Source organism: Mastigoproctus giganteus, chromosome 12, assembly GCF_048544385.1.
Source record: "Mastigoproctus giganteus isolate SK-2022 chromosome 12, ASM4854438v1, whole genome shotgun sequence".
Lineage (NCBI taxonomy): Eukaryota > Metazoa > Arthropoda > Arachnida > Uropygi > Thelyphonidae > Mastigoproctus > Mastigoproctus giganteus.
Window position 1 is genome coordinate 82,240,705 of NC_143586.1, and position 25,213 is coordinate 82,265,917.

Consider the following 25,213-nt stretch of genomic DNA (forward strand, 5'->3'; position numbering starts at 1 on the left):
TACAACTCTTAGCTAGCCAGGAAACAGCTGGACCTGAATCCTATAGAGAACTGTTGGCATCGTGTGGAATCTGCAGTTGCCAGAAAGAAACCAAGGACCCTTCATGAACTTCAGGAAACCATAATTCGTGTTTGGAACTACGAACTATCAGTTGATTATCTTCAGAAATTGATCTTGTCAATGCTTCAACGGTGTGTTGCTGTCATCAGGGCCAGAGGTGATTCAACTAAATATTAGTCTGCACCTGGTGAACGTTTCATTTTGTTTTCCATTTAAAATGAGAAACTGAAGCAAATTGGAGGCTTCTGATAACATTTCAGCCATAATTGTCGTGTTTACCAAAACTGTTGTATAAAGGTTGCAAATGCTCATTTTGGAATATTTTGAGAGCACCTGTAAAATATTACTTAGCTTTGCCTTAACTATTAATAAATATCTTTTGTTTATATTTCTATTTGTGATGGTAGTCATTAATATGTAGGCTAGTGCAAATGCATCATTTTAACATAGCTATCTACCAAAGTAGTTAAATTAATTAATTAAATATCTCATATTGTGAAGGCAGTCACAATATGAGATATAACCAAATCAATGCCAATTTAATTAATTAATTTAACTACTTTTGTAGATAGCTATGTTAAAATGATGCATTTGCACTAACCTACATATTAATCATTCTACCTTGTAGCATGCCTTTGCTACGAGGTAGAATGACTTTTTTAAGGCCTTTGCCCTTAAATACTTTATAGTTTATATCACTACACACCATCAGGCATCTCTCATATTGTGAAGTTATACTTCATAACTGGGTTGTCACTATTGTAACACCAGGGTACCTGCCCACCCACCAAAGAGAAACCTACAAGCTTTGAAACGGTGCCGTCTGGGTACTGGTATCCGCTGAGAATAAATAACAATAGTCTTCTCCACTGGTGAAGTGTTATTTATTCGAGGTAGTACAATACCATGGCAACTCGATGTGAAGGCAGTCACAATATGAGATATAACCAAAACAATGCCAATTTAATTAATTAATTTAACTACTTTGGTAGATAGCTATGTTAAAATGATGCATTTGCACTAACCTACATATTAGTCATTATACCTCGTAGCATGAGGCCTTTGCCCTTAAATACTTTATCGGTAGTCATTAATGTAACATACCATCACAAAAACGGTTAGTAATGTGAAATTCCTAGGTGATGCACCTTCTTTGAACACCAGTGTATATGCAAAGTTGCATGGCCTTGGCACAAGTCTTCAATTTGGCTTTTGCTTTTTATAATTATTATTAAATTAGAATATTTAATGTTATCTATTCTATCAGTTCATCCATTAATTAGGTTACTTCTTACTTGTAGTATGGATTTACTCATCTCCTTTAATGTAGAGAAATAACCTTTCACCAGTTTATTAGTTAATGTCCATATTGGTGAGCAGCTCATCTTGCCTTTGAAAAGTCTGTCATCATATCTGTAACTATACCTTTTTCAACTAAAGTTCAAGGTCATATTGTGAGATTTGATTAATGAGATCCTTCTCATTTATTGTTCCAAATGGGACAAATTGATTTTCATAATGCAATATTAAAAGCTTTAGCTTTAGCAGAAAGAGCTACAGAAACGAGTCAGTTGCAGATCCAGTGAAATCATGGAATAGAAATTATAAATACCATAACAATTTTAAAATATAAATATTGTGCTCAGTTGGAAGTTATTTATATTAAGTGAATAATAAGGAAGTTATTTATATTAATATTAAGTGAAGCAAGTGTATTATGCTTCACTTAATATTATTTTTATGTTAATACAGTAGCACCAAACTGTACATCTAAAGATATGCTTTTCTGAATTGTATACATTAAAAAGCTATATTAATTTGAATAGAACAATTATTTTACAAAAATGTTTTAAACATTTTTTATGTTATTTAGTTCTTACAGAATTATAATGCAATCTGATGGTTTTTGTGTTTCATATGAGATGGTTGTTTTTTTTTTTTTGAAAATCTTGATAATTCATATGCTTTTGTAATGACAGTATAAATGGCATATTATTACAACTTTGCTATTTTAGTCACCTTATTTTTGAAAATAAAGCATTTCTTAGTTACAATATTTCTGTCATGGTACAGTTTTCAGTTGCAAACCTTATCTGAGTTTTTATATTATATATATGTAATGCATGAATTGTGTGTGATATCGCTTATTTTTTTTTTGCCACCCAGTTCACTTATGTAATTGCATCATTATTACATATTTGAATTTTAAGACAAACTGAAGTTCATACATTATAAGGCCCATCCACACAGGGTCAACAAGTGTCAACATTTATGTTGACCTGTGTTGAAAGAAGTTTCCATAAACATGAACCATGCACAAAGCATCCAGTAACTAGTTGCTCCATGTTTCTCAAAACTAGTGTCCACATATAGGAACAGAAAGATTTAGTGCATTTAGTGAACATGTGGTGTGAAGAAGCAATAATAGCTACTGCAAACATAAATTTTATGCATGATTTCTGATACGTCACTTCCTACAGCCACATCTTTCCAAGTATCGTGTATAGAATTCCTGCATTTATGCTTGGGGTGTTTAGTGTCCCACAAACACTCTGCCTGTCTATATAACTCCAACAGCATAATGATTTTATCATTTGTCCAAAAAGCCACAGTCAGATTGTTGAACCCATTACTACTAGACTACCTACTACAACATAAGAATGAATCAATGTTTATCAGTTGAATGGAAAATAATCAAAAGAGAACTGTCAGCAGTCAACAAGATGCAAATAGTGGTAACCCTTCACACCAGAGAAACATCTGGTGGTGGATCCCATATGTTATCGCTTATTGTCATTTTCTCTTTGAAGTTTACCACTCAACGTGGAAACGTGTAACAAGAAGGAATGTTCAGCAACTAGCAACAGAAACATTTAGCAATATGAATTTACTAGTAGCAACTTTGTTTCAGAAACCTATTGCGATGTCAAAATGATACTTGTTGCCTCTGTGTTGATGGGGAGGCATCATTATTATAACATCTGATATCATGAAATCCTTCATGAGTTGCTTTCCCCTTATACTTCGAAAAAGTAATACTTTCCCATTAGAGAAGTCTCCTGTTACTTATTATCACCACTAGGCACTTAAAGGTATAAGAGTTGACAACCCAGTTGTGACTTATTTACAGAGTATAAGAGATGCCAAAAGGTTCTTAGACTAATAAAATTTTAAGGCAGGAAGCCTCTAACTACGTGAAATTCAAATTGTGACAGTTGTTTAATGTAACTGCATCATCACTACATAGTTCAATTTTAAAACAAACCAAATTTTTTACATTAGGCATCATTACTATACCATCACTTATTGTGAAATTCTAAAAAAAAAGTTGCCTTCCTGTTATACTTAATGAGAATAAGTAACAGCAGACTTTTATAATGAGGAGGTGTTACTTATTCAAAGTATAAGGGGGAAGGCAACTTGTGAAGGATTTCACAATATGAAATGTTATAATAATGATGCTTAATGTACAAACTAAAGATTCTCTTAAAAGTCAATAGTAATGGTGCAATTGCACTAAGTAATGTCATAGTTTGAGGCTTTCTGCCCTAAAATTGTATTAGAGGAGATAATTAATTGTATTATCTCCTCTAAGTAATCATAATATACATTGTTGGCTTATTCATTTCAGTTTTAAGACATTAAGTGCGAAGTCTTTTTATTTGTGGAATAGTTTTACTGTTTTTTTGCCTATCTTAGTTTTATTTTTTATTATTTTTAAATTGTTATTTTAAAGAAATGTTATTATAGTCTTATGTATTTTTCTTTCCAACCCATCCCAACAGATCTACTAATGACCAGCACAAAATGTAGTCATATCTCTCTAAAATTCATTCCCCTTCTAGAATGATTTATACTGTGATTTAGTATATATCACTTATGTAAGGGAACAGTTCTTATAGCAAAAGAGACTTTTTCACCCACTTTAGGTATGTGAGAATTTCATTGAATATTATAGTTGCTTTTTTTTGATATTCTCTCTCTAGATTTTTTAAACACTGATGTTTGCTTATCCAAGGATGAATATATGGTTAAGGCTAATTTCACTTCTGATTATTAGATCTAATATAATTTTTGTATAGGTTGATTCCATGACCTCTGTGAAAAAGAAAGGAATTAGTAGCTGCCTCAAGGAAACCATTTCCAACAGATGAATTTTCTTCATGATAGCCTAATTTGGGAATGAATTTCGAAGTCTGAATTTTAATTCCTATTTTGGTGTGAGATAGATTGATGGCTGCTTGTTCTTATATCATGCTGTTTCCAGTTATACATATATTCTTCCATCTTGGATGGATTTGCCTGCTGCATAGAAAGGTAAAAGTTAAAACCTGGCATATGCCACATTTCTTCCACCTCATTTCAGTAAAGTGCAGTGAGGACGTTCTTCAGGTTGCCCATAGGCATAATTTTTATTTGTTTATTTTTTTTGCATTATTCTTATTATAATGTGATTTGTGATATGTGATTCTTATTATAATATAGTTTTTGTTTCATTAAGTGATTACACGAGTCAACAGCGTTGTTGGCCATTTTTATTTGGTTTGCTTTGTGGTTAGCAGTAGATGTTTTTGTTTGTTTTTTTTCTCCTGGTTAAAGAAATGGGTTACATGTTGTTATAAAGAGAATTGAGACATTAAAATTTTAGTAAAATTGAAGAAATATTCATTGGACATTTATAACACTTTACAAATTTATGAAGTGGTGAAACTGTCATGTCTGACAATCTTGGGGGGGGGGAAGTAAGAAGATTTGGGGCATAATGGTTGGTATCATATGATTTTTAAAAAGCACAGTGGTGCAAAATGTTTGGAGATGAGGCATTTTGTCTGGGTTAAGATTATTATATTCCAAGAAGGAAGAGACAATGTTAAAGACTTTTTCAAATGTGGAAAATGTGACATGGTAAGAAATGATCATTGGTCAAATGTTTGAAAATTAGAAGAACTAAACATTTATAGAGAAACTGTTAGTTTGATTTTTGACCAAAGATCTGGACATGATGAAAGTGTTTGTCAAGATGGTTCCAAAAAATCAAATGAATGAAACCCAACAAATGAAAACTAGGAGAGATTTTGAAAGAATATTTATTGAAAGATAGCATCTTTGGCTAGATGAGTAGATTTTCATCATGATAATTTGCCTTTCCACATGGCTCTTTGGAAAGGCTTTGGTCACATGGAGGGGAGGACAGTTTGGAACATTCACCATACTCATGTGATTTGCCCCATGTGATTTTTTCATATTCTCAGAACATACTTTTTGAAAGGATCTCATTCTAAATGTTTTGAATTATTAGTAGTATGATGGATCATCCAGTTCCCTGTAGTCCACCACCACAGTGGGATCCATTCAAGGAAAACTCACAATAATCACTTAATTTAAGACATATGAATTTGAGTTCTGTCATGGACTGGAAGAATTTCTAATGGCCTCTTCAGGTGGCTACAGTTAGCTACTCTCAGATAGAGGGAGTTTGGCTTTTGTTCACACAAAGCACACTGTACCTGTGTTTTGGCATAGGTTGATTCAAGTATTGAATACTGGCTCAGTATCCCAGTCATTTATCCTATTCACAGTAATTAAATTGAACTGTGACTGCTGAATGGATTTTTGGTGCGATGAGCTGAGTGATTAAAGTGAAATTACGGAGTTATGATGTGTGTTCAAATCTATATGATAAAATGTTGTTGTGATCGTAAACTTCTCTGATCCTGTATAAGCAATGCTGGAGTGTAAACTAGCAAGAAGACTAGAGAATTTTATTCTCTAGTCTTACTGCTATGGTTGGCCCTGTTACTTACCTATGTAATTAGCAGTGAAGACATTCACAGTTATGTACTTAAAGGATTTTCGGATAATTATCTTCAGCAAGTGTTTTAACCCATAGAGATAGTTCAGATGTATGTGTAAAGTCAGAAGGGGAACACTTTGACATGATCTCACTCACTGAAGGTTAGTGATACATTTTTTTATAAAATAGTATTAATCTAATTTTTTTATTGTCAGAACTTGTATGTATATGCATACAGACAAATAAAAGGATTTATTTTTATTAAATATATTTGCATTTATAAATAATATATATTTTTATATAAATATAATTTTAATAATAAATAAATTTTTAGTAATGACTTATTTACAAAGATGATACTTTCTTAGCTACAAATATATCACATTTGGCACACAGTCTATATTTATCCAAAGCTTGTATTAGTATATTGGTGCATTACATTATGAGTAATAAGATATATAAATTAAAATATTTTTGTAGAGCTAATTTATTTTGAAAATGTTTATTAATAAAACTGTTATTATTCAATGGGATTCTTTAACTCACCTTGACCAAGGCCATTTACAAAAGTGAGAATCTGTACTTTTGAGAAATGTTGTCTTTAAGATTACCTCATTCATGAATATTTAATTTAGTTCTCTGCACATATAGCATAGCCTCTTTCTCTATGTAGCTATAAGCAATGGGTTTGTTACTCAGTGCATCAATCTGATATTGTGGAGGCACTTTGCCATGAGCTGCCTTAGTATTGCACTACTCTAAATAAAAGGCAGTCCTCTAATGGAAAAGCATAATGCTTTTTATTTAAAGCATATGCCACTACCCAGGCCCTGGTTTTGACTCTTTTGAAGTTAATGTGGGAATCAAAACTGACAACTTAATTTTAGCTCTGGGTTGACAAGTATACCCAGACCTGGTTTCAACCCTTATGAAATAAATGTGGAAAAACCCATTTGGTAGATTTGGTAGACTTGGATCAAGTCTACCAAATCAAACAGGTGAACTACTAAACCTTAAATCTATTTTGTAATGGAAATAACCTTAGATAATATTACATAACCCAGATGCCAATTTGGCCTTAGATAATATTAGATAGCCTAGCTGCCATTAGGCCTCAAGTTTCCAATATGCGATAAATTAAATCTCGTCCCTGCTTTGGTATAAAAGTTGTATGTACATTTAAAAATTCTTCTGGTACTGCCCCTCCCTGAAAGAACCCATTAAAAACCACTAAGAGAAGAGGCACCAATAGTTCCCAAAATTTCTTATAGAGTTCAACCCTGTGGTGTGGCATCTGTTATAATTTATGGGATTTAATGCTCTGGTTATATTCCTATAATTATTACTCTATCCTCCTGCAATACTTTTTTTTGTGCAAGTGTAAATTATCCAATCAGCCATTCCCGTTTGTCTCTTTCTTTCCCTGACAAGAATGCTCTTTTTTCATAATAGTTTACAAAAAGGCCCAAAATTGTGGAGCATTGTTAAATATGTTTTGATTACCTGTACTGTTTTTGCTATATTATGCATCCTGTTTTTGCCTTCTTAGATAACATGCAGCTGGAGGACTATCAGCCTCCCTAAATTTTAATTGCATTTTACTCACATTTTATTTCACTCCTTCTGATGTTATCCCATTAGTGACAGCTTGTACTTCTGCTGTTGCCACTTTGTTCCTGCAGTGTTGATAAATTCTTTTCTCTTGTAAGAAAAGAATGTGGCTTACTGATTATTTGTATTCTTTCCACGAGTTGTAGTTTCGTGTAGAGATGATATCTCCCTAGTGCTTTTATTATTGCTCTTGTAGTGTTCACTTGTTTTTCCCAGAATTTTTAGCCACCAAATATTTACCAAATTCCATTTAGAACAAACCTGCGTTAATTCATAATCCCTCCTTCCTCCCCCCCTACCACTTCAGAATTTTGTCCGTGATGGTGTCCTGAATTTAGTTCTAATCATCACCAACCATGAAGGTCCACTGTACCTCCCTCATATAGTTCAATTTTCAAAGCAGTTTTCCTCCCTCACATGGTATTTGGACTGCAGACACCAATTAGCCTTATTGTATGTTCCCCATAACACCAGATGGAAGTTTGTTCCAATAATCAAATGATGATCATGCTGGCTGAAAACATATCTCTGCACACCTGTCCTGTAACCATTCTTCCTTAATTTCAATTTATATCCCCTCATGTGTTGTATGAACAAGAGAAAGGACACCATTAGCATATAGCTTACTCAATCCATTCAAAGCCTTAAACATCTTAATCAGATCTTCTCGCAGATGCCTAGTTCCTAGACACTGCAATTTACTGAACTGAAGTCTTTCTTAGTAAGAGAATTCTTTTGTTCTTTTCACTAATCTCATTGCTCTTCTTTGCACTTATTTCTACAGCTCCACATACTTCCTAAAATGTGAGGCTCCAGACTTATATGCAGTACTCAGGATGTGGCCTAGCTGTTGCCTTATTTTCATGAGTAGTCTTAGTGACCCATCTGCACTGCTCAGAGAACTTCACATCAGCCTGTACAGTTATCCCAGGTCTCTTGTTTTTCACCACCTTGAGGTGGTATCCCCCCCAGTTAGTAGGTCATTTTGGTATTACTGTTGCCCATGTGCTATACCTTGCATTTATTAATGTTAAACCTCAATTACCACTTCCCAGCCCTTGTATCTAATTTTTCTGGGTCTTGTTGCAGTAATGTACCTCGATCACTGACAACCTTTGTAACATCTAAAAATTTAGACAATAAACTTGATGTGCTGTCATCAATATTGTTAATAAATACTGAAAATAGTAAGGGACCGAACAACAAAACCTGAGGTACTACACTATTATGTTATTCTAAGAAGGGTAGTATTCATTTATGATTAACATCTGTCTTCTGCCACTCAGCCATCTATTTATCCACGGCAGTAACTTGTCCCTAATGCTTCACTGCTCTAATTGTATAGCAGTCCTTCATGTGGAACAGTATGAAAAGTTTTTCTAAAATCTTAAGTATATAATGTCAGAATTATTTTTTGCATTCAGTTCCTTTGTCACTACATCACAGGAGGTAATCAAGCTGGTGAGACAAGCTCTCCCTTTAAAAAATCCATTCTCCAACTTCCGTATAACTGCATTCCTGTCAAGATGATCCTGTAATACTTCTTTAACCAATGACTCCATTATTTTCCTTGGAACAGAAGTCAAGCTTAGACATCTGCGGTTACTCATTTTGCCCTTTGATCCCCCTTGTGAAGAGGAGACTGCAGTTGTTTGCACAGCTGCAGCCTCCCCTGAATCTAAGAATGCTCTCATAGTTATGGCAAAAGGTTTGCTTACTTCTTTATTGTTTACCTTTAGCTTTAACAATTTCTGTACCACTTCCTTCTCAGTTAATACAAAATCATTTAGCTTTCCAGTTACAATTTGGTATACTTCGGTCATCCCCACCATTAAAAACTTCTTAAAGTATAAGTGTAGTTGTAAAGTATTTATTCCGTTTGTCTGAAACCTGAACAGGATCATCAGTAGTTATGTGATTCATGTCTGGTAGACCAGCAGGGTTCATCCCTTTCCTTCTGGTGTTAACATAGCCAAGAATTCTTTGTTACTTTTCTCCCCATTCTTACTCAGACTTTTCGTAATCTGCCTTGGCTTGCATAACACACTGAGTAACTTGATTGCAGACTACTTTATATTTACTGTAGGTTTATGTGTGCCCTGATAATATATAATTATCCCATTCATTTTTCTTCTCTGCTATTAGTCTTATCAGTTCATTGACATCCATTAGGTTTAAACCTTGAACAATATCTCTTAGTTGGTATAAAGCTTGGCAGCTTCTACAGTTACTTTCCTGAACACTTCCCATTTACAGTTGTTTACATTATCAGTTGGCCCCTGTACAAAGAATTTAAAAAAATGTCTAAGACCATTGCAAAAGCAAATCCGTTTCCTTTTTCCTTGACAGTAGTTATATCATTTAATTAAATACCATATCATTAGACTATGATGACTGCAATCCAGTGGATCCTTTATCTGGCAGATTCTTAATGCATAAAGAGTCATGGCAGCTCCTCTAACATGCCAGTGCAGAAAACTGACATCAGATCAATTCAGAAAATTTCTGCCATTGTATGAGTGACCAATTGGCATGTTCCAGTCAATATGTCGAAACTTAAAATCACCCATTATAAGAGATTCTGATTTACTAGCCCATTCTGTTTATCTGAATAACTGTTCATTATACTCATTACAACCATTTGGCCTATGGTATATTAGCATTAGCAGTGGAATATGGTGCAAGAAAGCAAACTTATAGAACACCAGCAAAAAAAAATAAAAATATCCCATTTCACACATCCATTCGCTCTAAACGTTTGTCCAGTTCTTGAATTTATTTAAGCTATCAACTTCCACAACGACAGATGGAAGTTTGTTCCAGCAATCAACTACCTGCTGGCTAAAGGCAAATTTCCGCACATTTATTCTACAACTGTCTTTCCTCAATTTGAATTTATGCCCCCTCAGGTTCGTAATCTGAGCAAGAGCAAGAATTCCATCAGCATTGAGCTAGCTCAAACCATTCAAGGGCTTATATACCTCAATCGTTCCTATCGTCATGTAAATACGAAGGGGAAAAACAACTTCTCAGACTGCATAGTGACTGTATATGACGCATATATGAAATATGACTCTCATGCGAAATATGACGCATGAGAGTCATATTTCGACTGCCAGAGATCTGAGCAAGAGCAAGAATCCCATCAGCATTGAGCTAGCTCAAACCATTCAAGGGCTTATATACCTCAATCATTCCTATCGTCATGTAAATACGAAGGGGAAAAACAACTTCTCAGACTGCATAGTGACTGGATGGTGCATGATAATAAGAAGAACCAAGGGCAATCCTTTACATTAGCATCCAGAACCCCCAACACTCTCTGCTCACCAGCTCTGATGCTGGACTGAACCTTTGATCTCTGCAGCAGACTTGCTCTTAATCATGAGAAATGCTGTAAACTTTCTGTTGTGATGAAGCTCGTAAAAAATATGTTGTACATTTTAACTACGCAATAATCCATTCATAGATTAATTGTGAAAAAGATCGTTGAGTGAACTTCAGTTACTCACTCAGTTGTTCTCTTATCAGAAGAAATATTGTTAATGCTGCAGTCAGTAAACTTAGCTCATTGAAGAGAATGCTTTGCAACTTCCATGGAGCCACATTTATGGTAACAATGTATCCATACTGGCCCATCCTATAACAATTTTTATGCAACCTGGTCATTTTATTTTAAAGGACAGTGTGTGTATAAATGAACATGTCAAAGGATCAACACACTTAAGATCAACATTGATCACAAAACAGCGTTCAAGTGTTATATCGAAGATGGAACAGCTGTTAATAATATGGATGGAAAATCAGATTCAGAAGCGAGTTCCCCTGAGTATTCACTATTCAAGCAAAAGCAACAAGTATTTATAAAGATATTAAGGATAAGTACAGTGAACCCCAACCCAAGTTTGTAGCAAGCAACAGGTGGTTTAATAGGTTCAAGCATCACGCTGGTTTCCACAACGTTAAACTGTGCGGTGAAGTTGCCAGTGCTAATTTTGCAACTGCAGAGAAATTTTGTGATGTGTTGGAAAAAATTATTGATGAAGGCAGCTATTCAATGGAGCAAATTTTTAACGTTTACGAGACTGCTCTGTATTGGAAAAAAATGCCAGATCAAACATACATTACCAAAGAGGAAGATACAATGCCAGGTTTCAAGGTGTCAAAAAATAGGGCCATGCTCTTGCTTGGGGCTAATGCAGTGGGAGATTACAGATTAAAACCACTGCTTGTGTATCATTCTGGAAATCCTCATGCATTTAAGGGCATCAATAAAGCCACCCTTCCCGTGCATTTCTGATCAAACCAGAGAGCATGGATAACAATATCTCTCTTTGGGGATTTGTTTAAATGCTGCTTCATTCCAGAGGTTGAAAACTACTGTAAAGACAACAACATTTCTTTCAAGATTTTGCTTCTATTAGATAATGCTCCTGAACATCCTACGCATCTAGATGATTTCAGTTCGAACATGAGAGTCATATTTCGACCGCTAAACATGACTTCAATCATCCACCCTATGGATCAGGGTGTTATTTCAAATTTAAAAACATACTATTTATGCCCAACATTTGCTCAGGCATTGTTTGCAGTAGACAATGAGAAAAATTTTACGTTAAGAGACTTTCATGATGCATTTCGTGAAATTGCATCGTGAATGGCAAGGTTTGAGAAGATGGCTTCTCACAGCAAACGATTCTTAAAAGTTAACAGAGGGGTGAATGATATGCTTGCTTGCTACAAAGAAATCTACGATGAAAAGAAAAAAGCCACCATCCAGTCATCCATTAATATGTTCTTTCGTAATGTTGAGCGGCTGACCCCTTCTAAATCTCCACAGCCCTCAACCTCTGCAGCGGTGTACTTATTAGCTGAAGACATCGATTCTGGCAATGATGTTCGAGAGGTAAAACTTACTGACTTTATACCTGTCTCCTCTCTTTTTTTGTAATTTTATAATTTTTACATTTTTTTAAATTGCGCACTTTTGTAATTTTTCCTGTGCATGAGATAAAAAATTGAATGAATACAATAAATAATTTTATTTACATGTTCGTCGAACATTTCTTTTTTGATTCAACCAATTCAGTGAGCACAGTTGCCAAGTGCTGCACAAGCGTGGGGGAATTTCCGATTTGCATAACGTTCTGTGGAATGCAACCCTTACATAAGTTGGGGAGTTCGGCTGGAGAGGACTTCCCCTTGTGATACTCCTGTAGATATTTGCTTAGTATAGGTTTTAACAGAATTGTTGAGTATGATTGTATGGTTATGAAGGAGTGATGAGAGGAAATGCAACACATCCCCACCTATGGAGTAGTCTTCAAGCAGTCATAGGAGGGCAGGTACTTGAATGGCATTAAACACTGCTTCAATGTCGAGGTAGGTTAATGGGAGTTTTTCTTTTCTCTCAAATGTTGCAAGGATGCTGTGGGTGGTGATGATGGACCTGTTTGGTAGTGATGAATGAATTTGTGGTGCAGCATCTGGAAGTATGTGAGGTGTTAAAGTTGTCAGGAGGGTCCTTTCTAGTAGTTTCAGGAGACATGAGGAATTGGAGATGGGTCTGAAATGTTTTTCTAATGATGGTGTTCTTATTTTTGCGTGCAGCCTTAGCAGATAGACCATTGATGGAGAAAGGTGCGTTTGGTTAGTACTGCATTGAAGATGCTAAGAAGGGGCCGGATGATGCATGAACTGGGGTATTCCATCTGCACCCACAGCTGTATAGGATGGGATTGAATTCAAGGCTGCTATGATTTGGCATTTAGATAGAGTGATAGATGTCAGCGAGTCCTGTCTATTACGACTGAATATGTGGTCAAGGTTGTTGTTGGATACCGAGACGTCTTCAAATCAAGTAATGAAGTCAATCCATCTCTGGGAAACTGCTAGTTTCTTCTGTGTATGGTGTCTTTCCAGCTGTTAAGCAAATGTTCAAAATAGCTCTTAATGGACCTGAATTTTTGGCAGTTGAAAATGGCTTGTGCTCTTGAAAAGGCTTTCCTATCATTAATTTTGCCAGATTGCTTCCATTGCTTATGGAGTTGCTGTTTTAATTAAAAGCTGGAGTTCAGATGGGTCCACCATGTTCTACAGTGGGGTGTGATTGTGACTGTGTTTGAGGCAGCATGTTGAGCTACTGTGATAATCCATTTAGTTAAGTCAGCCGCTAGTAGGTTATCAAAGGACTACTCAAGGACATACCATGGGATGAGAGATGCTGCTGTGATGCATTTGGAAACATCCAGATATTTTGGACTGTAGATTGTTTTTCATATCACCTGTTGTTTTGCCTTGAAGCTTGGGATTGGTAGTTCCAGTTGTATTAGGATTAGATCATGGTCAGAGTTAAAGTAGCCATCTTGAGGAGTCTCAAGTGTACAGGCCGTAAATGTGACGATCAGGTCAAGTTAGTTTCTGCTCCTTGAGGGGCCATCATTGGCTATAGTAAGGCCCGCTACACTTAGCTGTGATAGGAGCAATCTCTTCATGTGATCCAGACATGGAGGGAGGTTTAGTGTCCACAGACAATTTTCATTGAAATGTGGAGGTGGTGAAGGATCGGATCCAGTTGGTCACCTTTTGCATTGTTTCCATTGTAGGATTGGGTGGTATGTAGATGACAGCGACTTTAATGGAAATGGACATCAATTTAAGCAGTGCGTAGAGCACTTTGTAATCATCTGAGTTTCTGGAGATGCTGTTCTCAAGGGTGAAGATGGGTTGATTGTAGAACAGTGATGTTCCCCCCTCCCCTCCTTTTATTCCTGGATGTGAGCACGGCACCATAGCCACTGGGAGTTGTAGCTGCAATGTAAACCTCAGTAGGTTCCAGCCAAGTTTTGGTGAGGCACAGCATATCAAATTATTTAGATAACAATATTTTGTCAATGGTTTCAAGTTTATTCCTTAAGCTGCGGACATTCTGGTAAAGTAGTTTGACTACAGGGTCGCAGGGACTCTCTTAATTGTCCTGGCTCTAGTCGTTTGGTTCTTTCGAGGCTGGGCTGTTGCCCTTGATGTGATTCTGGTTGTGATAGGCATCTCAGTTGGGTGGATTAGATTTGGGGTTGTCATTCATGAGGATCTACAGGTAGGTGACCTGGGAAACAGGTGGGCACATACTGGTGCATTCACTTTTGTGGTGAAATGATTGGTACTATGGCTATAGGTGAGTCAGATGTGTTTTCTTCTGGGGGGCCTGTGCATTTCTCAGTTTGTCATTATGGCACATTGCTCTCTTATAAAATGGACGTTTGATAGCTTCAACTGGCCATATGGATGGACTTCTGGGGGGCCTGTGCATTTCTCAGTTTGTCATTATGGCACATAGCTCTCTTATAAAATGGATGTTTGATAGCTTCAACTGGCCATATGGATGGACTTTTGTGTAATGATACTGTTCAGAGTCACATTCAAGCTTGAAGGACGTTTAGCTGGGAGCTGTTCGACTGCAACATCAAGCTGCCACTCATCTCTCTCAAAGCTGTAGCGATGTCATCGGTGGTTGTGGTCTGGGGGGAAGAGTCTTGAGACGTATATGCTGCTTTTCTACTTTCCCGCAGTGCTTACTGCTTTTGGAGCCAAGAGGTGGTGGTGCATGCTCCTATAGAATAGGAGTGGCTTGCTCTTGGTCTGGAAGGAGAGATGTGTTTTGGTTGATTATATGCTATAGAATTCATACCAGTTGTCGAGTGTGTCACCACGATCTGGGCCCAGGTTATACGCTGTAACTGTAAGGATAGTTTGTCGATTAGCATAGTTGAGGGCATTATCACAATTCTTACATTGGGAGCCTGCGGGTTGGGCAGGCGGTATCCTCAGTTTGGGATAATTTATGGATGAGTTGTGGATTTTTTATGGATAATTTATGGCCAAGCTGCAATTGTGTGGCATCCTTTTGAGCTTTATGAATATGCTACATGCTAGGCATGGGCGTTTGCAGAGGGGGCAAACGGGGCATTTACCCCTCCCTGGGATCGAGTAAAAAATTCCACAAATTACAATCATAAAAGTGATTGAGATATGTAACCTTACACCCTCGACCATAGGATGCTTTGTCTGCCTAAAAATTTTATTACGGTTTGGCCTGTTTCGGCCCTCACCGGGGTAACCATAGAACACGTGCTTTATCTATTGCAGCAATAAAACACGTGTTCCTGTTTTTGGTTCATCGACTGATATTCCCCAAACTTTACCAGAAGTTTTGGAAAATTGCGACTATTTCCCTTCTATTAATTCAGTAATAACTATTGGTATGACATTACCTGTTACGACCTATACCATTGAAAGAAGTTTCAGCACCTTGAGCTGTGTGAAAACATGGTTAAAGTGTCCACTATCTCAGAAACTTGCTTATCAGGTTTATGTATGATTAGTGTGCACAAGAAGAAACTAGAAGAGGAAGCGATAAAGAAGAAATTTATTGAAAATGTCATTAATAGGTTTGCAAGCGATAGACTGAGAATTCAATTCTTATACAATACGTGATTATTGAAATTATTATTATTTATATATATATATATATATATATTAATTCTTGTTTCCTTTATATTGTAAATTTATATACATTATGTATGTGTTTTTGTATTGATGCAATACTGTATTCTATAATCTACTTGTATAATTAAATAATTATTTAAAAAATTAAATAATTAAATAAAAATTTATCGATGTAATTATTTGTCTCCAAGCTTTGCCCCCGTCTGGAAAATTTTTTGTGGATGCCCATGATGCCAGGTGTTTTGTTCAGCTTCAATTGACTAGGCTTGGGCTGGGTTTCAGTGCAGTCTTCTTTTCCGTGTAATTGATGATCTGTATGACTGGAATAGGAACTTTGAATGTTCCTATAGGAACTGTTCGAATAGGAACTTTGAATGCTAGTCAGGTGTACAGGTTTACATTGTAACTCCACTAGGTATCCTAGTTGAGAAAGGAAGAGTAAGACACTCGGGGGGTGCTCTCGCTCACCTGAAGGGGTTGGGAGGCAGTTATCAGACAGCACAATTCCTTCAATTTCGTTGCAATAGTTCACATTATAGATGCTTGAAAGATGTCGAGTATTGCCTGTAATTGGGCTGGTCGCTGGGCTTCTTGGATTTCCTGTAGCTGAGGATTTGTGTCGCTATGGGCAGAATACTGGTCCTGGGCCGTATCGATTTGGATCTCGACTTATCTCCGACTGGGAATCGGTTCTGCAGATGTTTGTATAGCTGCATCCTTCATATCTTGTGATCTTGTCGTCAGCACTATTTATCCATTAGAGCTAACCATTCAAAATGGCTGATGTGAATCATCCTTTGTGCCATTCTTATCGCACGTATCTAGAGGGCCATTATATGGAGGTTCGCGTGGTAGCTGGGGCACCTGTGATGGGGTGGAGGCTTGGTCCAGCAGTGCATTTACTAGCACAGGTACTGCATTCCCACAATGACCACAGGCAGCGCGTGAGGTACTAGTCAGCTTTGCGACTTTTACTTTGCTTCATTTTTTACAAAGGGCCCGTGCACGGGGGCCATTGCGTAGCACTGTTGTGTATGACTTTCCGGAAGCAGCTCTGGCAGGTTTGTTTAGCCTGGGTGGGTGACATCCTAGTATTTTCTTAAAAATATTTTCACAGTGAAACAAAACAGCTTGCAGATAATCAGGAAGAGAGAGGTAGCAATTGAACAAAAGTTTATTTTAGTCAAAGACACTCAGTATGGGGGCGTCTCCGTATCCAGGTGGGAAGGAGCAGCAGTGTGTAGCACACGCTTCTTGATTAGACCAGGGTTCGAGCCCGTCACCATCAAATACGGAGGATGCGGAAAGGTCAATGGAATGACCACCGCATATTCGCGGAGCAATATGGCCTTAGTTGCTAATGCTCCTAAAAAAAAAAACAAAAAAAACAAAAACTCAGTATGGGTTTAAACAAGGATCATGGCCTAGTTTCAATTGGCACTCAGGGTGAAGATAGCTTAACTCTGGAAATACCAGAGGCATTAAACACCTGTTCATCCTGACCGTGCTAGTCCTATAAGGGCTAGGGGATTAGTGGGTATGGCTGACCTTGGTTGTCAGCCATCGTCTACTTTGTATTCGAATATTAAACTTAAAATGTAAAATACATAATTACTTGATTTTTATGGATTAAAGAAAAGGCCTTCTTCCTGTGTAGCTTGTGATGGGGAGTATGATATCAAACATTCGATATTACTACTATTGCTTCTGAAAAAATTACTAATAAATCATGGACCACCATATCATGTGACCAGTGTGTTTGGTAGCCAGAGTAGTTCTAGCTTTTCTAAAATCAAAATATATGATAAAATTATTTTTTGCATCCAGTTCCTTAGTTACCACATCATAGTATCCACTCAGATTTGTCACATAAGATCACCCCTTAACAAATCCATGCTGTTACTGCAGTAGTGCCAGTGTCTCCATTATTTTCCCTGAAACAGAAGGTAAGCTAACAGGTCTGTAATTATAAATGTGACCCTTTGATTCCCCCTTTGTGAATTGGGCATACAGTCTCACATCTTTAGTCCACAGGAACCTCCCTGAATCCAAAGATGCTCTCATAATTATGGCTAAGGGTTTGCTTCCCACCCTTTCTGATTCCCTTAATGTAATTAAATAAATCCCATCCACCCCAGGTGCCGTTGTTATGTTTGACTTTAACAATTTCTCTTCCATTTTCCTCTCAGTTGTCACAAAATCATTTACGTCGCTGTTACAATTTGATAACCCCCGACATCCCCTTTCATAAAAAGGGCAGCCTTAGTAGAATCATCCACAGTTAAATTATTGATATCACGTGGACTAATGTGATTCATCCCTTTCCTTCTTGTGTTTATGTATATCTGTCTTAGCTTGCCTAATCTCCATTGTAACTTGATTGCAGACTAGTTTGTCTACTTTAGTCTTTTTGTATTACCTGATATATATGCATCTAATATCTTTTTCTTTTCTACCACAAGTCTCATTAGTTTATATGACATTCATTTAGGTCAAAACCTTGAACAGTATTGTTTAGTTGATATAAAAAGATACTAGCTTTTACAGTTATTTCCCTGAATGCTTTCCATTTAGAATTTACTGTTAATAACATCATCATTTGGTCCCACTGTATACAATTCAGTAGCTGTCTGAGTCAACTGTGGTCACCTTTACAAAAGCAAAAGCCTGTCTCTTTAATTAACCCCAGGGGCTCACATCTAGTGAGTATGGGCTTGGCACACCCAAGGTCCTGAGCTGGATATCATCATTCTCCTCTTTCTTGGTGATTTCCCTCTACTTCTCTCTCTCTCTCTCTCGCTTTCTCTCTGGGTCACAGGATAAATCAAATTTTTTTTTGGATGGTGCAGCAAAAGCCTTAGGCTTCCTTGCATCATATGGCTAATTATAATAATAATAATAACCTTGATGGTAGTTACATCTTTAAGTAAATCCCACATCAAACCTGATGTGTGATCACTTCCACCTAGTAGTGTTTTATCTGTGAATTCTTAATGCATGAAGAGTTGTTGTTGTTGATAATCAGATCAGAAATATTGCTTCCCTTTGTTGTTTCTCTAAGATGCTGATTTAGAAAACAGTCATCCATAAAGCCACAAAAGTCTTGCTGCTGGGTGAGTGACCAATCCACAAGTTCCAGTCAATATTCAGAAAGTTGAAATCCTCCATTATAAGATGCTCTGATTTACTTGTCCACTGTATTTGTCTATAGGCCTGTAACACATTCCTACTCTCATTTTTGTTTTTCCACTGCATATGTCACACTAAATTGACTGAACATTTCACTGGCCACCCATGTGAAATGGATGCACTGCCTTTGATTTAATATGCTTCTTAAGTAGGAGCAGCATAACCCCCCATCCATCATATCCTGTCTGTTCTTTCTGTACACATTGTACTTCCCCTACTGAAATTCTGTATTCTTTATGTCTAAGTGACATAAAGAAGCAGTACTCTAAATTCATTGAATTTATTTGCTATGCTCCTAGCATTAGTGTGCACTTGTTTTTATTCTTAGTTCCCCTAAGATAGCCCATGTATTTGCTTGTTCCTTGAGGATCCCCAGCTTTTCTTGCAATCCCTGACACCTTGCTTCCCAGGTTGCTGCATATTCCAATAGAAGCAGAGCAAGAGTCACTTTTTTATTAACTCCATGGTAAACTTTATCATTAGCATTAGTAGAGGCATATGATGCAAGAAAGCAAGCTTATAAAGCAGCAGCTAAAAAAAAAAAAAAAACCTTTCCAGTCACTCCAAGTGTTTGTCTAGTTCTCCCTTGAATTTATTTAAGCTGTCAATAAATCAACCATCCGCTGGCTAAGGGCAAATTTTTACACAACTATTCTACAACTGTTTTTCCTCAATTTTAATTTATGTCCCCTGAGGCGATTAATCTGGGCAAGAGGAAGAATCCCATCAGCATTGAGCTTGCTCAAACCATTCAAGACCTTATACACCTCAATCAGATCACTTCGCGAGTCTCCAGACACTGAAATTTACAAAACTCAAGCCTTTCTTCGTAAGAGCAACCCTTTGTTCCATTCATTAATCTTGTTGCCCTTCTCTGTATTCGTTCCAGCAGCTCTACATACTTCTTAAAATGAGGCCTCCAGACCTGTATACAGTACTCAAGGTGTGGCCTGACCATTGCCTTATATACAAGGGGATAATCACATCCTTATCCCTGCTAGAAAAATTCCTTTCCTATATGTTATTGACAAGACACCATGAGCTATTCTTGCAGACTGTCTGCACTTCTTAGAAAACTTCATATCTGACTGCACAATTACCCCCAGGTCTTTTTCATTCTTTACCGCCCTGTGTGCAGTACCACACAATTGATACGTTTCTCTAGGGTTAGTGCAATCCATATGCAGTACTTTACATTTGTCAATGTGAAACTTCAGTTGCCACCTCTCAACCCATCTGCTCAACTTTTCTAAATCCTGTTGCAGTAGCGTACTGTCATTAGTGTCATTAACAACCCTGCCAACCTTCATATCGTCTGCAAACTTTGACATTAAGCCTGATATACCTTCATCAATATCATTTATAAATACAGAAAACAACAATGGACGCAACATTGAATCCTGGGGGACTCCACTAATAACATTAGTCCTCGATCAGCAAGTGTCCATTGATTACCACTATCTGTCTTCTCCCACTCAACCATTCCTTTATGCATAGCAGCACCTTACCCTTAATGCCACACTGCTCCAAATTGTACAACAGTCTTCCATGTGCAACAGTATCAAAAGCCTTCCTTGGATCCAAGTATATGATATCAAAATTATTATGTGCACTTAGTTCCTTTCTGACCACGTCATTGTATCCAATCCAATCACATTGGTCACGCAAGACGTTCCCTTAACATACCCATGCTGTGTCCAAACTATAACTGAAGTCTTGTCTGGATGATCCTTCAGTGTTTCTTTAACCAGTGCCTCCATTAATTTCCCAGGAACAGAAGTTAAACTAACAGGTCTGTAATTACATGTGCCACTGCACTGTCTATCCATATCAACTGGCTGCATTTCCTTAGATTTTATGTGTTTCTTAACTAAAAGTATAACCCCTCCTCCCTTCCTCAATGCGCCATTAAACACCGAACCAATCAACCTTCCTTCCTATCCTGTCTATCCTTTCTGTACACATTGTACTATCCAAATTCCAATTCTGCATTCTTTATATCTGTGTGACACCATGTCCATGATATCCCAACAATATCTGCCAATGAACAAGTGCATTGGTATACACGCACTTGTTCTTATTCTTAGCTACTCTAACATAGTCCATGTATTTACTTGTTCCACAATGATTCCAGCAGTCTCTTAAATCCCCCACACCTTGTTTTCCAGGCTGCTGCTAATTCCAATAGTAGCAGTGCAAGAATCACTATTACCTCTGCCAACAGCTACTGTTAATCTATTAGCCATGTATTCCCCAAAGCTAGCAGTTTTCTGACCCACCTAACACTGCCTCGATTGCATCAGCAAATATTTTTTCATCCTTTCTATTTAAGTGTGTCCCATCCCTGTAGAAGCAGTCTCTCCTGTTAACAGGCACAGACCAGGCTGAGAAAAATTCTGTGCCATGAGCCTTCAGTGTTCTCCCCAGAAAATTTTGCCAGTTGGGTGGCATTATAAGTAGCCAGGTGAAGTGTAATACTTTGAAATATTTTAAAATTTTCTGTTATTTATAAATTGAACTTTAAGCGATCCAGAGCAAAAATTAATTGCATATTTTAACATTATATGCTCCTGTCGCATTGACTTCGATCGCATAGTATGTTTGAATTAATATTGATCGAGATCAGTGAGCAGTACCATACAGTTCCGCGAGAATCACTTAAATTTTAGCCAGGTGGTCAGTTAAATTCAATGGGCTGTGTGCCCATTCGATAGGTCCTGGGGAGAACACTGGCTTTGCACAATCTCTCCAGGGCCGAATTGATTGACAAGGCTCTCATTATATACCCCCTCCTATCGTGTGTGCAGAATTGCAGACACTTTCAAATTCAACCCTAACTCGCAGCTGTTTTCAACATTGACTGTATTTATTAAGTAATTCTGCCGTTCTCCTACTCTTAACATCATTAGTGCCAATGTGTTCACCAATATCACCTTTTGTGCCCTTAAAAGATGATATTTGCTCTGTAACGTCATCAACTTTTTCTCTGGGCAGACATACCCTCGTCCTGATTCGCCTATCCTTCTTGCAACATATATGTCCCGTTTTCCTGACAGTAGAGTCACTGACGACAACTAGTTCCTGTGGGAGCTGTGCATTCTGCCTTTGGGATTGCTGCTGTGTTGCCTGATGTTCAAGTGCAAGCTCTGGCATTGATGGGGGCAGCTGAGAGCTTGATGGGCCCCTCAGTTTATATCCTTCGAGGGCATCTACCCTGTTCTTGAAACTCTCATAAAGGCCCATGACAATGCTGAGTTGGTTCCTGATTTACTCACACTCCTTACATCAAGCACACACAAAAACATTTCACTTGGCAATATCATGTCCCATTCCTGATAGCTCCACAAACATCAAACAAGCAGTACATAGCAGCAATTACCCTTAATGCTATACTGCTAATGTTTGTACAGTAGGCTGATATCAGAGTATAAATATCTGATATCAAAATATCAAGTATATGATATCAAAATAATTTTTTGCATCCAGTTCCTTTGTGACCATATCATAGTATCCAATCAAATTGGACAGACAAGACTTCCCTCTTAAAAAAACTAATGCTGTGTCTGTACTATAACTGTGGCCTTATGTAGATGATCCTGCATTGCTTCTTTAACCAGTGACTCCATTATTTTCCCTGGAACATAAGTTAAACTAAGAGTTCTGTAATTACAGTAAACCCCCGCTATTCGCGGGGGTTACATTCCTGAGAAATTCCGCGAATACCGAAAACGCGAATACTGAGTTATGGCTCCCATAGTAATAAAGGGGTTCCGTTCCAAAGTATAAAATATATAAGAAAAACTAGTCTAAAATTTTTTCTATGTATGTATTATATGTACCTTCATAATATGACTATGTACATAGACAGTACATAGTGAAATGGAAGCATAAGGGGGGTGCCTCCGTAGCCAGGTGGGCAGGAGCAGCAGTGTGTAGCACACGCTTCTTGATTAGACCGGGGTTCGAGCCCGTGCCCACCAAATACGGAGGATGCGGAAAGGTCAGGGAATGACCACTGCATATCCGCGGAGCAATATGGCCTTAGTTGCTAATGCTCCTAAATAACAAAACAAACAGCAAGCATATGGCATCGAAATGAAAATAAGAAACAATTTAATATTAAATGTAATATTTATTAGAAATTTCAAACAAATCTTTCAATCCTGCGCTTTTGCTATAACTAAAAAACTTATCCCGCCAGTTCTATCACCAGTTTCGCTAAAGTGTTGACAAAGATATTTTGCCTTTTCACGAATGATGAGTGAACTTAACGGAATTTTATTTTGAGTTCGGTCTTCTATCCACAGATTTAAAACTTTTTCCATTTTTTCTAATTTAACATCACGAGTTGCAGAGCAAATTTTTGAAGCAATTAGCGCATTTTCACGGACACTACGGCGGATTTCTTCTTCCAATTTCTTGATTAATCGTACTGTTGACTCATTGATTTTATAATGTTTTGCCACTGAGGAGACACTTTCACCATTAGAAATTTTATCTAATAACTCAATTTTATTCGCTAATATCATCACCTTCGTTGATCTTTTCACATTTCCCTTAATATTCGTAGCCATATTTTTGTACGGGTTAGAAAGAACTTGTCCACAATAAAGTCACTTTCTTCCATTAACACACTCGAAAAAGTCTGTTTTACACTGCAAAACGGTAGATGTATCACTTTTGTAAGCTTATCAATTTATAAATTGATAAATTTATTCAATTTATAAGCATATAAATTGAAAGCAAACGATGAAACCTTCCATGACAAGTGCATAACACATACTGAACAAGGATTAGCGAGAAACATCCACACTTGCGATTTTGTCACCCCTCTCCCCCCTCCCCCACCCACTGAGCGCTGTTTTGCCCAGGAAAGATAATTTTAGCCACGCCCATGTTTTTTTTATGGTGGAAAATGTTCACGTCACTTTAAAATTCACATTTTTTTAGGTTTCATTTTATATTAAATCAGCGACCGCGAATAGCAGGGGTTTACTGTACTTGCATCACCCTTTGTGAATTGGGGATACATTTGCACATCTCCAATCTGTAGGGATCTCCCCAGAGTCCAAGGATGCTCTCATAATCATGGCTTTGCTTACTTTGCTAGTAAAGGTCTGCTTACTTCCTTTGCTGCCTCCTTTAATATAACTGGATAGATCCCGTCTACCCCAGGTGCCTTTCTTATGTTTAACTTGAACAATTTCTCCTCCACTTTGCTCTCAGTTATTACAAAATCCTTTACCTCCCTGTTAGAGTTTGATAAACGTCTGGCATTCCCCCCCCCTAAATAACTCCTCATGTGTGAATGTAGATGCAGAATGGTCATTCAGTTTGTCAGCTACCTGAGCAGGATCATCAATAGTCGAACCATCGATATCAAGTGGACCAATTTGATTCATTCTTCTAGAGTTTACATAAGTTAAAAAGTCTTTGCTGTCCCTCTTATCCTCTTTGCATCCATTGCCAAAGATTCCTCATAATCTGCCTTCACTTGCCTAACCTTCTTTGTGACCTGATTACAGGCTAGCCTATATCTACCATAGTCTTTTCTGTTGCCTGATAATTTATATATATCCCATGCATTTTTCTTCTCTGTCACAAGTCTCATTAGTTCATCTGACATCCATTTAGGCCTAAACCTTGAACAGTATTTCTTAGTTGGTATGAAAAACCCTAGTAGTTTTCAAGAATAATTCTTTGAATGCTTTTATTTAGAATTTGCTGTTGGTATTATCATTAGTTGGTCCCACAGTATAGAATTTAAAAACTGTTAGACCACTGTAGTCTCTTTTACGAAAGCAAAAACCTTTCCTTTACCTCTGATGGTAGTTATCTTTGAGCAAATCTTAGTACACCGTGATCACTGCCACCTAGTGGTTCCTTTATTTGCAGATTCTTAATTCAGAATAATCTCTGCTGATAATCCAATCAAGAGTATTACTCCATTAGGTTGCCTCTCAAACATGCCGCTTTAGAAAACAATCATCCAATAAATCCGCAAATGTCTTGCTACTGTGTGAGTGACCAACCCATAAGTTTCAGTCAATATGT

At 37.3% G+C, this 25,213-nt stretch overlaps 1 protein-coding gene across 1 annotated transcript in view; it reads left to right on the top strand.

The window, feature by feature from the left end:
- Window positions 1-4,285: 4,285 nt before the first annotated feature.
- Window positions 4,286-25,213, top strand: part of LOC150077232 (uncharacterized) — a 47,403-nt gene continuing 26,475 nt past the window's right edge. The window contains exon 1 of the mRNA XM_090385824.1: window positions 4,286-4,377. The gene's annotated coding sequence lies outside the window, so the exon portion shown is untranslated. The remainder of the gene's footprint in view (window positions 4,378-25,213) is intronic.